We start from the raw sequence: 14,500 nt of genomic DNA on the forward strand, positions 1-14,500 counted from the left end.
TAGTTGTTAAAATAGTAGATGTGAGTAAAAAGTTGTGGATAAATGATTTGGATGAGAATGTAAAAGGTATGATCAGTAAGTTCGCAGATGACACGAAAATTGGTGGGGTGGTAAATTGCGAGGAGGAAAGCCTCAGGCTACAGGACGATATAAACGGGTTGGTCAGATGGGCGGAAAAGTGGCAAATGGAATTTAACCCTGAAAAGTGCGAGGTGATGCATTTTGGACGGACAAATAAGGCAAGGGAATACACAATGAGTGGTAGGACCCTAGGAAGTACAGAGGGTCAGAGGGACCTTGGTGTACATGTACATAGATCCCTGAAGGCAGCGGAACAGGTAGATAAGGTGGTTAAAAAGGCATATGGGATACTTGCCTTCATTAGCCGAGGCATAGAATATAAGAGCAGGGAGGTTATGATGGAGCTGTACAAAACGCTGGTGAGGCCACAGCTGGAGTACTGTGTGCAGTTCTGGTCGCCTCACTATAGGAAGGATGTGATTGCTTTGGAGAGGGTGCAGAGAAGATTCACCAGGATGTTACCTGGGATGGAGCGCCTCAGCTATGAAGAGAGGCTGGACAGGCTGGGGTTGTTTTCCTTGGAGCAAAGAAGGCTGAGGGGGGACCTGATTGAGGTGTACAAAATGATGAGGGGCATAGATAGGGTAGATAAAGAGAAACTTTTCCCCTTAGTAGGGGGGTCAATAATAAGGGGGCATAGATTCAGGGTAAGGGGCAGGAGATTTAGAGGGGATTTGAGGAGGAACTTCTTCACCCAGAGGGTGGTTGGAATGTGGAACTCAATGCCTGAAAGGGTGGTAGAGGCAGGAACCCTCACAACATTCAAGAAGCATTTGGATGAGCACTTGAAATGCCATTGCATACAAGGCTACGGACCAAATGCTGGAAAATGGGATTAGACTGGACAGGGATGGATGGGCGGCGCAGACACGATGGGCCGAAGGGCCTCTTTCTGTGCTGTAAAACTCTATGACTCTATGACTCTATGAATGCAGATACAAAGCATTACCGACTATAGAGGTAACGTTGCGAGATTCCACTTTCAATCCAGAGATTTGCTCAACATGAATGCAGTTTGCAAAATCAGCCCTATAGAATTATAGGGCCATTCTTCAAGGTGTGCTTGCATCTCGCAAGATCCCACAGCGAGAGCAATGCCTCACAAAAGGACCCTTGTGCGAGTATGCTGAGTGCTAGTTTGATCCTTCTCACCCTTCCAAAAGTGGAATGCAGGAACATGAAATGGATTAAAAATGATGAAACAAAGTGAACCTTTTTCTTATTCAGGCCTTGTGAAAGTCATTAAGAATGAATTTGTGCAGCACACCCCCACTCCATGGCGCTGGTTGTGCATATGCTCTATGACTAAATACTCATCTAGGTGTTGGCTGGTGGCTACAGAGCCAATTGTCAAGCTTTAGGCAATACAGAAAGCCCCCTGCCTTTATATCTAATGAACCCTGATGGACTTGCTTTACTGCCAAGAATATCCTTTAGGGATTCATCATAGGCGTGTTAATTTCTGAAGTGGCACCTCTGGTTGTAAGAATATAGGCATGTGCTGTAATCTTTTGCTGTAAAAGTTTGCTGTAACTTGACCAAAATTAAAAGTTTACCAAATTTAATGTACCAGCATGCCTTGAGAGGCCAAGAGGCTTTCTGCTGAACAAATGTAAAATAAACTGCTGCAACTGTGAGCTGTGCAAGCTGCAAGCTGTTATTCAGATAAGGAAGCGGCAGACCCTGAGCAGGAACAAACTCTTGGGCGTTACAAAGACAGGAACATCTTCAGGCAAAGGGTGTGAACAGCCTTGGGGGCCCCCGTGGTCATGGAATGAGACATCTGTAGCTGAAGGAAGGAGACAGACCTTGGGAGTTCTGCAAAACAGGACACGAGTTAACGAGTTTTGCACGATGTGTATGTTGACCAAACGGCGACATCTGCAAATAACAACAGTCAGCAGACACAGGATGTGTATGTTTGAGAGATTGACAGCTCAGACAACTTAAACCGAACATCGGAGGAACGCCCCTCACAGCCCCTGCATGATGGAATTTTATGGAGAAGAACAAGAACTGTATAAAAGACAGTGGCCTAGAAATTCGGTTGTTTGCACCAGCGATTAATGCCTAAAGAGCCCGAGAATTGGGGCGTTACCCAATGTTCGGGCGGGCGCAATGAAGATAGCGCCACCTCCCATATTGAGTGTCCTTTTAGCACCTGCACTAACTCTTAGCGCGCACCCGCGTACGCAGGCAGATCATGAGGTCATTTCAGTGTGCAACGCCTTTTTGGCGCCCCGACCGGATATTCGTTGGTGCCCGGAACCTTTCCGCCTGACGCTATTAGTGACAGTTGGATGGAACGTTCCCAGGCCCTTCTCGGAGTCGGGGGCGCTATTTAAAGGGGACATCTCTAGTTTAAAAGCTGCAGCCACTTGGCCTGTTCATTCTGATCGTTGCTGGAGAGAGTTGGTGAACTACTGTTGCACAGTAAATTTCTGATTTAGCCTTCGGAGACTTGGGACCTGCAGCCCTGTCCGGAGCAGTTAGAGCGCTAGACATTACTGCGTGTTGCCCGTCTGGCATAGCAATGGGAGCTGCTTTGGAGGGGAACGTCCTCATGGTCGGACATTCGGAAGGGGCACAGAGACGGTGGGAGAAAGGGCCGGGATTGGCCAGAAGGAGGAGGGGCAATGGAGGTCGGCCAATCCGCCGATACGCTGCGAGGGTTTTCAGGCAGCAGGTGTCATACCTTACGATGTCGGAGGAGCAGTGTCTGCGAAGGCTCAGATTCGGTAAGGAGGTTGTGACTGAGCTGTGCCACCTGCTTGCTGAAGATCTGCAGCCGCGTCTACGGTGCAGGACCTCTCTGTCGGTGGCCATCAAAGTGACTGTTGCCCTGAACTTTTACGCCAGCGGATCCTTTCAGTCAGCCACTGGGGACATCGCGAATATATCACAATTTGCAGTGCATTGTTGCATCTGGCAAGTGACAGCTGCCCTCTATAGAAGGAGGCGTCAATTAATCACCTTCCCTGTGACCCTGGAGAAGCAGGTGGAGCGCGCGCAGGGTTTCGCTGCTATTGCGGACTTCCCCATGGTGCAGGGGGCCATTGATTGCACACACGTGGCTTTGCGGGCGCCATTACAGAATCCTAAGGAGTTCCACAACCGCAAGGGGTTCCACTCCCTCAATTTCCAGCTGGTCTGTGACCACCGGCAGATGATCATGGCAGTCAACGCACAATTCCCTGGGAGCAGCCACGATGCGTTCATCCTGCAGCAGACCTCAGTTTCAGACCTTTTTGAGGGCCCGGCTCACCCACGAGGCTGGCTTCTTGGCAACAAGGGCTATCCTCTCTGCCCATGGCTCATGACCCCACCCCGTTTGCCCGCCACCCTGGCAGAAGAGCTTTACAACAGCAGCCATCAGGCGACCAGGAACATTGTAGAGCACACTATTGGTGTGCTCAAACAGCGTTTCCGCTGTCTAGACCATTCGGGGGGGAGCCCTGCAGTACTCGCCGGAGCAAGTGGGTCGCATCGTCGTCGTCTGCTGCATGCTCCACAACTTGGCCATTCGACGAACCCAGCCAATGCCAGCCGACCCTCAAGGTCCAGCAGAGCAGGCGGATGAGGAGGAGGAGGAGGAGGAGGAAGAGCAGGCGGACGAGGAGGAGGAGGAGCATGCGGACGAGGAGGAGGAGGAGGAGGAAGAGCAGGCAGACGAGGAGAAGGAGGAGGAGCATGCGGACGAGGAGGAGGAGGAGGAGGAGGAGGAGGAAGATGGGAGGGCTCCTGAAACTGGAAGGGCCGTCCATCAGAGGCTCATCAGGACTCGGTTCTAGGCCCCTCTGATGGAATGATGGCTGTCATTCGTACTGCGCACTTCGGCTCGTACAAAGCCTATGAAGGCCACCATGATTGTAAATAGTTACGAGTACCATTGTAAATAAAACATTTTCTTTATTGTCAAAAAAGTGCTTCCTTCCAGCATAACAACGTCATGTCAACAGAAACCATAACTAACAAAATAACAGATAACTCTCTGGCAAAGCTGCAAAACTAAACAAACCATCACAACAGGTGAGGGTGTCCTTGAATTTGGAGAAAGAAACGTCTCAGCACCTCCCTCTACTGCTGGCCCCTTGAGGGAGAACGACTTCTCTTTCGCGGTCGGCCCCTTCCCTCCCTGCAGCTCCTACGTGATTGAACCCCAGTGGCGGCGTCAAGGCTGGGGGACGCCTGCTGAGTGTCTGGAAGCACAGAAGCCCCTGAGGGACGTCCTGGACGACCTCTGGGCTTGGAGGGCGCAGAAGCTGGCTGCTTGAACTGGGCATGGCTGGAAGCAGTGTGCACTGCAGGTGGTGGCAGCTGCACTGCAGACGTTCCAGCGGTGGCATGAGCAGTGCACCATGGTCGGACGACACACTGGCTCTCTGAGGGGACCGGTTCGGATCATCCGCCACAATCAACTGCTCCACTGATTCCTGGCCTCATGTGGTACTGGAAGGGCCTGGGGTGATCCTAGCTGATGCAGATAGGGTGGCAGCAGTGAGAGTTCGCGTTGCCTCAATCTGGGTGTGGACGAGGCCAGCAAGTGACTGCGTGGCAGCAGTGAGGACCTGTGTGGCAGGTGCCAGTGCTTCGGAGAAGCCCTGGACAGTTCTTTCCATTGCTTCGGACAAGGCCGGAGCAGTCCGTTCCACTGCCTCGGACAAGCCCTGGACAGACCTTTCCAGGGATTGTCCGAAGCTCTGAACAGTCCTTTCCATAGCGGCCTCGAAGCCCTGGACAGTCCTCTCCATTGCTGCCCCGAAGCCCTGGACAGTCCTCTCCATTGCTGCCCCAAAGTCCAGCATGCTCTTTGCCAGTGTGTCGATCGACTGAGGCATCCTCCCCACTGCAGCCATAAGCTCAGTGTGCCTGAGCCGGGCCTGGGTGCTCATTTCAGCCAGGCTACGCACCTCCTCTGCACTTTGTGCAGCAGTTATCGTTCCCTGCCTTGCCCTCCGGGGAGCCGGTGCCCGAACTTGCTTACCCCCCTCGCGTTGCTGCAGGCCGCTTGTTCCGGCAACTGGCTCCTCATCAGAGCCCCCCCCCTCCCCTCCAGGGAACTACTATCCCCAGTCTGCAGATGTGTAGGCTCCCCTGAGGCTGGAACGGATGGTCCGGCTTCCTCCTGATCCTCGCCTCCGGAGGCACTGGCACTGGCAGCTTCAGGGCCCGGATCCCGAGCTGGTGATGCAGCATCTGAAAGCACGGAGGTGGAAGAGTGGCTTTAGCAAAAGGACAGGTTGGCGGCAAGGGATGCCAGATTGCGGCAAGGCTCTGACATGGCTCCACAGTAAGAAAGCATGCTGGCGGGGGGACCAAGTGGAAGGAGACAGTTGTAAAAGGTGAGAACCTTACCATCGCTGTCGACAATGGGGTCGGCAGCTGCAGTGGTAACAGGACCACTCAGACGTCCTCCAAGAATCTGGTGCACTCTCTCCTCGAGATCCGTGAGAGTGACCACTTGTGGAGGTCCTCCACCGGTTCGAAGCTGGTCTTTGCTAATCTTTGCCAGCTTGGACTGCAGGGGAAAGGAGGGGAAGTTATGTTACATGATGCCCTGAGTGCTCATCTCATGCCCCCCATGTTGCAAGAGCCCTTACATGATGCCCTGAGTGAGCATCTCATGCCCCCCATGTTGCAAGAGCCCTTACATGATGCCCTGAGTGAGCATCTCATGCCCCCCATGGTGCAGGAGCCCTTACATGATGCCCTGAGTCAAATGTGGATGTGTGTGCCCAGAAAGGGCCATCAGTGCTTGCTGGCAGATGGCCAATGGGGCACAGGCCACCCTGTAGCCATAAAGACAGGTGCAAATGAAGGGATGCAGAAGTATGCAGAAACAACACTCACCCTGACGACCCGAGTGAGGTTGTTGAATTTCTTTCTGCATTGGACAGGGCTCCTGGTCATCATGTTGCTGGAGTTGACCCTCTGGCATACATCCCTCCAAGCTCGTCGGTAGTCCTTATGACTCGGCCTCCTGCCATTGTCTGGGTACAGAACATCTCGACGGCGCTCCACTGCGGCCACCAATTGCTCCAGAGCCTCATTGCTGAAGCGCTCTGCTCTCTGCCTCACCTTCTCCATCTGGTCCAAGTTTTTTGTGCCAGAGAAGGGCCTGCGCCGATTTTGAGGCCTACAAGGTGCTGAGTGTGGAAGCTGAGGCTGACTGACCCACCCCTTTAAGAGCCGGCCGGTGCCTGGAAGTCTCGTGGTTATCGGTAATTGAGAGCACCTGCGCTGCGCCCGTCCATGCCGATATTGGGTTGCGCCGGAAGTTTAGCGCCTTAGGAGTCCCGTGCAACATCTGAATTCGCGCCTCAATCACCTTTGGGTGCAATGCAACCCAATATCGCGCCAGGCGGCGATAAGTTGCGTCTGGCTATAAACTTTGCGCAGCGCCAGTTCTAATGCCTCAAGCAGGGCTATACCCAATTTCTAGGCCAGTGACTGAAAGAGATCAGCACTGCAGCCAGAAGGAGGTGGCCTGGCCAGTCATCTCGCCTATGAGAACCTACAATCAACGCTGGACTGATCATCTGCGTGTGGTTGTATATATGATCCTTTGTAGCATCATTGGTGTACTGCTCAAACTCATAGCAATAGTGATAGGGGTTTTTGAACCTGTCGTAAGGACAATAAAATGTTAAAGACGGAACTCATGAGTCTCGTGTAATTTCTCGTAATTCTCAAGTACGAACCATTACCCTGTAGATCTCAGGAGCGAGGTCTTACCTTGTGCAGGGCTATATAAAGGTGCAAAGTTGTTCTTAAAATGAGTGTCAACCAACTGCTCTTCTGCCTCTCCATGCATGCCATCGGGTACAGGGAATGTCCTTATTATATACATGGACCTGAGGGCATCTAGGAAGTCTCAGAATTCTTTCCTCATGGTTGCCTATAATTGTTCACCAAATGAGCTGCAGGCGGCTATGACTATGATAGATGTTTTGCTTGACAAAGGGTATAAAAGGATATGGAGCCAAGGCAGGTGGATGCAGCCATGATCTCATTGAATAGTGGAACAAGTTCGAGGTGCTGAATGGTCTTCTCCTATTCCTATGTTCCTATGACTACACCTTGGAGTTTGGACCACAAAGTCTCTAAAAGGAGCACTGCACTGTCGGAGGTGCCGTCTTTCAGATGAGACGTTAAACCGAGGCCCCGTCTGCTCTCTCAGGTGGACGTAAAAGATCCCACGGCACTATTTCGAAGAAGAGCAGGGGAGTTATCCCCGGTGTCCTGGGGCCAATATTTATCCCTCAATCAACATCACTAAAACAGATTATCTAGTCATTATCACATTGCTGTTTGTGGGAGCTTGCTGTGCACAAATTGGCTGCCGCGTTTCCTACATGACAACAGTGACTACACTTCAAAAAGTACTTCATTGGCTGTAAAACGCTTTGGGACGTCCGGTGGTCATGAAAGGTGCTATAGAAATGCAAGTCTTTCTTATTTCTTTCTTTCTGAAGAAGAAGCAGTCATGTCATCTTTCCCTCAGTTCTCTCCTGGTCCTTCGAGTTGGCGCAGTATCGCCATCTTGGTGAAGTAACCCATGCTTGGCTTCTTGAATGACATGTAGCGCTCTCTTATAAAGTTTCTTATGTGCCCCCTCCAAAAAGAAGGAACGAGTCGCGACTGCTCAAATTTCAGCGTCAAATAATTTTTTTTTTACTGGCGATAATAATTTAAGTGTGAACGGCAAATACTTACCAGTTATAGTTCGTTAGCCATGGTCACTACAGCAGAAAATCATGTTGTTAGCGCATCTCGCTCATTATTATCCATGCAGTTTGCACGTATGTTTTTGAAACCAATTAAAAAGGCAGCGCAATAGTACAGACAAGTAATGTACGTGCAGCCCTTTAATGGGACCTACAATGAAATGTTAAAACGACAAAAGAAATAAATTAAGAAGCACTTTCTAATGGCTATAGCTGGAAAGATAATAGTGCAGAGAAATATCGTGTAGATCTCCACTTTTTATTAAAGTATAATTTAAATTAAATAATCTGATAAGACCCACTCGTGGTGATAATTACATCAGCAACATAGAAAAGACAGCACTGGGCAGCTTCGGTACCTTACAAGCTGTGCCAATTATTTCATTTAGAGATTTTTTTAAAAACGAAAAATGTAATAATTTGCAGAGCTTTACTGGAGAAAACTGAAGATAATCTGTTGTAAAATAAATCCCCCCAGGACAAAATGAAACGTTTTACAAAGGTCATAGAAACATAGACATAGAAGATAGGAGCAGGAGTAGGCCATTCGGCCCCTCGAGCTCACTCCGTCATTTAATGAGATCATGGCTGATCATCCAAATTCAGTACCCTGTCCCTGCCTTCTCCCCATATCACTTGATCCCTTTAGCCTTAAGGGGGGGCCATCAGGGGGGAGAAAAAAAAACAAGTGCAGTATCTTCAGTATGTTGGTAGGACTTTAAAAAAGAAAAATAACACTGTAACTGTTGCTTAAAAACTAGTTCCAGTTGTTGAGTACTTTGACCCCCAATGCAAAGGCCATGGGGGAATTTGAACGGCCCTGCGCCCAATGGAAAGTGGGTGAGGGGGGCAGTTAACATAAAGGCAGCAACCTAACCCCTTCCACAGGATTGTATAATAACATGTGGTTTTCAACCGACACCTGCCGGATTGCAGTGGGGTCATATCATAGAATCATAGAAATTTACAGCGCAGAAGGAGGCCATTCGGCCCATCGTGTCTGTGCCGGCCGACAAAGAGCTCTCCAGCCCAATCCCACTTTCCAGCTCTTGGTCCGTAGCCCTGTAGGTTACGGCACTTCAAGTGCATATCCAAGTACTTTTTAAATGTGATGAGGGTTTCTGCCTCTATCACCCTTTCAGGCAGTGAGTTCCAGACCCCCACCGCCCTCTGGGTGAAAAAAGTTCTCCTCAACTCCCCTCTAATCCTTCCACCAATTACTTTAAATCTATGCCCCCTGGTTATTGACCTCTCTGCTAAGGTAAGCAGTGGGCACAAATTTAAGATAATTGCCAGAAGAACCAGAGGGAAGATGAGGAGAATGTTTTTTTTTACGCAGCGAGTTGTTATGCTCTGGAACGCGCTGCCTGAAAGGGCGGTGGAACTGGATTCAATAGAAACTTTCCAAAGGGAATTGGATATATATGACTGGAAAGGAACATTTTGCAGGGATATGGGGAAAAAGCAGGGGACTGGAACTATTTGGTTAACTCTTTCAAAGAGCCGGCACAGGCACGATGGGCTGAATGGCCTCCTCCTGTACTATATGACTCTATGACACAGTGAGGCTAAACATCCTTTATCAATAACTTTAGTGAAGATGTTAAAGTAGGATTCCCTGTTTTGAGCTTGTGTCAACTTTTTAACCTAATTTGTAAGAGAAGAACTTTCTGTCAAACTTCCTAACTACAAATTAAACAGCCGGACACACTCTGCCTAACTACTCACTGTCCAAACTAATCCAACTGAACATACTGTACCTGTTTAGGCTTTACCTACCTTTGTCGACCCTAATTAACCTGCGCGCTAAGTAATAAATGAAACCAATTAGAAATTGCATATTTAAATGTAGCTAATTTCATTTGTTTTCAAATATTGGAAAACAAGGGGACATTATACAGTTAAAGAAGCCACTTTTTTTCATCAGTTCACGGGATGTGGGCGTCGCTGGCAAAGCCAGCATTTATTGCCCATCCCTAGTTGCCCTTGAGAAGGTGGTGGTGAGCCGCCTCCTTCTTGAACCGCTGCAGTCCGTGTGGTGAAGGTACTCCCACAGTGCTGTTAGGGAGGGAGTTCCAGGATTTTGACACAGCGACGATGAAGGAACGGCCCGATATCTTTCCAAGTCGGGATGGTGTGTGACTTTTACTTTGCACTGCCCAAAGCATAGATTAGAGTCCTGAAGCAGGGCTTTACTGTGGCCGCAACTGACTTGTACCTGGTATTCCCTTAGAAGTACATAGTTGTCCATCTCTGCGGGGTTACCCGAGGACGGAAAAGGGGAGGTGCAGTAAAAAGCACTTGGTCCACAGCACACGATTCAGGGTCTAGGTTGCAGGTTGCTTTTAAAGCATTTGCTTCTCACCACTTTGAGCATTGGATCCACATTCTATAGATATTTAAAAAATGACCCCATTAAAGCATTCAAGTCACCTTAAATCCTTGATTGGAATGAACTTGTCTTCTTTAGTGAATTATTTGCTAATTCGTTCTCATTTACCAATCTGTGAACCACCCATTTTATCGATGGTTTTTGTAATTATTTGTTCATAGCTCCCAAGACGTCACTGAAGCGTGGAGATCTTGCTGCCTAATTTTACTATAAACCAAATGGCATAAATCTATCAATACCCAAGGCCACAAATGATACTGCTAGACTAATCCATATAGACTCATCCATTGGTAATCAATATATCTCATCTATCTCTTCTTATTGTTTGTGGGATCTAGAAGTAAGATTGAAATATACAAAATTCTTACAGGACTTGACAGGGTAGATGCAGGGAGGATGTTTCCCCTGGCTGGGGAGTCGAGAACCAGGGGTCACAGTCTCAGAATAAGTGGTCGGCCATTTAGGACTGAGATGAGGAGAAATTTCTTCACTCAGAGGGTGGTGAATCTTTGGAATTCTCTACCCGAGGGCTGTGGAGGCTCAGTCGTTGAGTATATTCAAGACAAAGATCGATAGATTTTTGAACATTAAGGGAATTGAGGGGATATGGGGATAGTGCAGGAAAGTGGAGATGAGGTAGAAGATCAGCCATGAGCTCATTGAATGGCGGAGCAGGCTCGAAGGGCCGAATGGCCGACTCCCGCTCCTAATTCTTATTTTTTTTTTCTTTTTTAAGGGAACATTTCACGAATTTGCATGTCGTCCTTGTGCAGGTGCCATGCTAATCTACACTGTATCGTTCCTAACTTCAGTTCATGTGCTGCGGAAGCGAGCACGATTCTTATGTTCTTATGTTAAGACCAAACCAGACCAGGCTTTCTCTTTGGCTGTTTTGTCATCGGATTTACGAAGAATGCAGCAATTATTTTTGGTCATCTGAGTGGCGAACGAGTGCGGAAACCAATCGATGTCCTGGAATTTCCTGTGGGGGGCATTAGTACCATCTCCCCTCTGGTTCTTTTGCCAATTATCTTAAATTTGTGTCCTCTGCGATGTCCCCCATAATTTGTTTTTGGACCGCGCAGCCCCTTTAACGGGCTGCCCGGCCCACTCAAAAGTCTGCGCATGGGTGGGTTTTTTCAGTTTAAAAGTCAGGTCACTGGCTGTGCGGGGCCTGCGGAGCGCAGCTTGAAGGGAACGTTGGTCCTCTTGTTACCCCAGTGGAAAGTTTCTGCTAATTTACTGTATCCAAACCCCCTCATAATTTTGAACACCTCTCTTAATCTGCTCTGCTCAACGGAGAGCTAATGGCCCTGGAATGGCGGTCGGCGGTGTAGCTGAGGAGTACGCCGCTGACCGCCGAACGAAATCCGCATTTACCTGGTGCGAGGCCGCAAACGAAAACTCGCTCTGAAATGCCGCGGAGTTGTGCGCCGCGCAGTGGCCCACGGACCCCGGGGGGCGCGCCGCTGTGCGTGAGCCTACCTGGGGTCACATGGGGGCGGCGCTCCTATCACTAGCCAATCAGGAAACGGAAATCTCCGATGCCCGGCATCGATCAGCTTGTAAATTAAACGGTGTGAATATTTATTTGACAAGTGCAGTACTGGGCTTTAAAAAGCGCAGGGAATACTTTGGAGTGAGTACAGTTATTTACTGGAAGACTCTGCAAGATTGAAAAAAAAGATTAAAACGTTCTCATCCCTCAAGCCGAGACTTTACAGCTGCCTGGTAGATTGATACTCGCCGCTTTTACGTGTTTGTTGTTAATTATTTGTACAGCTTTCTCAACCCCGCCCCCGCCCCCCCCCCCACTTACGCTGTGCAAACAGGGCTCCTACGTGGAAATCACCCTAAACAGTTGCTGCACACGGAGAGTGCAGAACTCACGCCATAGATTTCTTCTTTAAGTATGAAAATTATGGTTTGAAGCCATTTAACCATCATTCATACATATTAGGCACAGCATGTTTAAAAACCTGCAATCGTGGAATTACAAAGAGATATCGATAGATTAAGTGAATGGGCAAAACTGTGGCAAATGGATTTCAATGTAGGCAAATGTGAGGTTATCCTCTTTGGACCTAAAAAGGATAGAACAGGGTACTTTCTAAATGGTGAAAAGCTAAAACCAGTGGAGGTCCAAAGAGACTTGGGTGGTCCAGGTACATCGATCATTAAAATGTCATGAACAGGCACAGAAAATAATCAATAAGGTTAATGGAATGGTGGCCTTTATATCTAGAGGACTAGAATACAAGGGGGCAGAAGTTATGTTGCAGCTGTACGAAGCCCTGGTTAGACCACACCTGGAGCACTGGGAGCAGTTCTGGGCACCACACCTTAGGAAGGATATATTGGCCTTGGAGGGAGTGCAGCGTAGGTTTACCAGAATGATACCAGGACTCCAAGGGTTAAATTATGAGGAGAGATTACACAAACTAGGGTTGTATTCCCTGGAATTTACAAGCTTAAGGGGTTATTTGATCGAAGTTTTCAAGAGAGGAAACAGATAGGGGTTGATAGAGAAAAACTATTTCCGCTGGTTGGGGCGTCTAGGACTAGGGGGCAGAGTCTAAAAATTAGAGCCAGACCTTTCAGGAGTGAAGCTAGGAAACACTTCTACACACAAAGGGTGGTAGAAGTTTGGAACTCTCTTCCTCAAATGGCAATTGATGCTGGGTCAGTTGGTAATTTGATAACTAGTCCAGTCACCTCATTTATTGCTGTTAAATTGACCGATATCCCTTTTTTTTCCATATCATTGCCTGGTTAATGAAATCATCTACCATTCCCCTGATTGTGAGTGTGGGTAGCTAACCTGCTTCTGACAAAGTTGTCCTTACACTGACCTGGTGGACGTGTACATGAAAGGTCTAGACTCTAGGGTAACTTGCCCTCAGATCTTACTCTCTCCTTTTGCAAGGAAACATCTTATCTTCACTTGGTGCCTCCCCAGTCAAAAAAAAAGACTTGCATTTAATGAGCGCCTTTCACGACCAGTGGACGTCCCAAAGCGCTTTACAGCCAATGAAGTACTTTTGAAGTGTAGTCACTGTCGTAATGTAGTCAAAAGGGATGTTTGATTCCTATCAGAAGACTATCGCCAATCCAGCATATCTCCCCCACTGATTATCAGGGGCACCATCTCCCCAGTCATGCATAGTGGTTATGTTATTAGATGAGTAATCCAGTGGCATGGACGTAATGATCCAGAGACATGAGTTCAAATCCCACCACGGCAGCTGGGGACTTTAAATTCAGTTAATTAAATAAATCAGAATTTTTTTTAAAAGGTAGTACAGGAAACTTTGTGCTATCCGGAGGTGAGCTATCCGGCAATCTGGAGCCACCGGCAAAAATCAGCAGCCGTTTTTTATTCTTTTTGTTTGTTTTTTTTGCTTTGTTTGAACAGTCAAGCTGTGCAAGGTCTGTAGCTATAGCAACAGCTTCAGCTACAGAGCTTTAGGGCCACACCCGAGTGTTTAGAAGCTGTTGCTAAGCAACAGTGTTTGTTGTCAAATACAGAGATAAGAATCTCCGTATCTCTCAACATTAACTCTGGAGAGTATGGCAGTTTTGAGGCAATGGCAGCAGCTCGGTCCCGTGGGTGCTGGATAGCACAAAGTTTCCTGTAATGGTGACCATGAAACTACCAGATTGTTGTAAAAACCCATCTGGTTCACTAATGTCCTTTAGGGAAGGAAATCTGCCATCCTTACCCGATCTGGCCTTTATGTGACTCCAGACCCACAGCAATGTGGTTGCCTCTTAACTGCCCTCTGAAATAGTGGCCTTTCTCAGGGGCAATTAGGGATGGGTAATAAATGATGGCCTTGCCAGCGATGCCCACATCCTGTGAATTAATGAAAAACAACATAGGAATGGAGTGACTTAGAAATTTGTAGGGTTTTGTTAACTCATAGTTTAGGGATGCGGGACTGATGATTAAATTGTTGAAGCCTGTGTATGTCTTTGCTTCTACATAATTGTTTCTGTATTTATCCATAACCATATGTTTCAGCATATAAGCATACGTGCCTGAGAGCCTCACAAAGAAAGAAAAACTAAAGAATTGCATTTCTATAGCGCCTTTCACGACCACCGGACGTCTCAAAGTGCTTTACAGCCAATGAAGTCCTTTTGGAGTGTAGTCACTGTTGTAATGTAGGATTGTAGCAGATAAGAACTGTGGGGGGGGCGGCGGTGGCAATGTTCACTTACATTTTTTTTTGGTGGGGAGGGGGCGTGAGCGGCCCACTCAAAATACCGGGCGTGCGCGTTTTTTCCCATTGAAAAG

At 48.2% G+C, this 14,500-nt stretch overlaps 1 non-coding gene across 1 annotated transcript; it reads right to left on the minus strand.

The window, feature by feature from the left end:
• Positions 1-10,928: 10,928 nt before the first annotated feature.
• On the minus strand, positions 10,929-11,036 carry LOC147117872 (U6 spliceosomal RNA). The gene has a single exon (XR_015078568.1). It is a non-coding gene; the product is annotated as a U6 spliceosomal RNA (small nuclear RNA).
• Between the last annotated feature and the right edge of the window lie 3,464 nt (positions 11,037-14,500).

Source organism: Somniosus microcephalus, chromosome 5 (assembly GCF_052327205.1).
Source record: "Somniosus microcephalus isolate GS21.2 chromosome 5, FLI_Smic_1.0, whole genome shotgun sequence".
Taxonomy (NCBI): domain Eukaryota; kingdom Metazoa; phylum Chordata; class Chondrichthyes; order Squaliformes; family Somniosidae; genus Somniosus; species Somniosus microcephalus.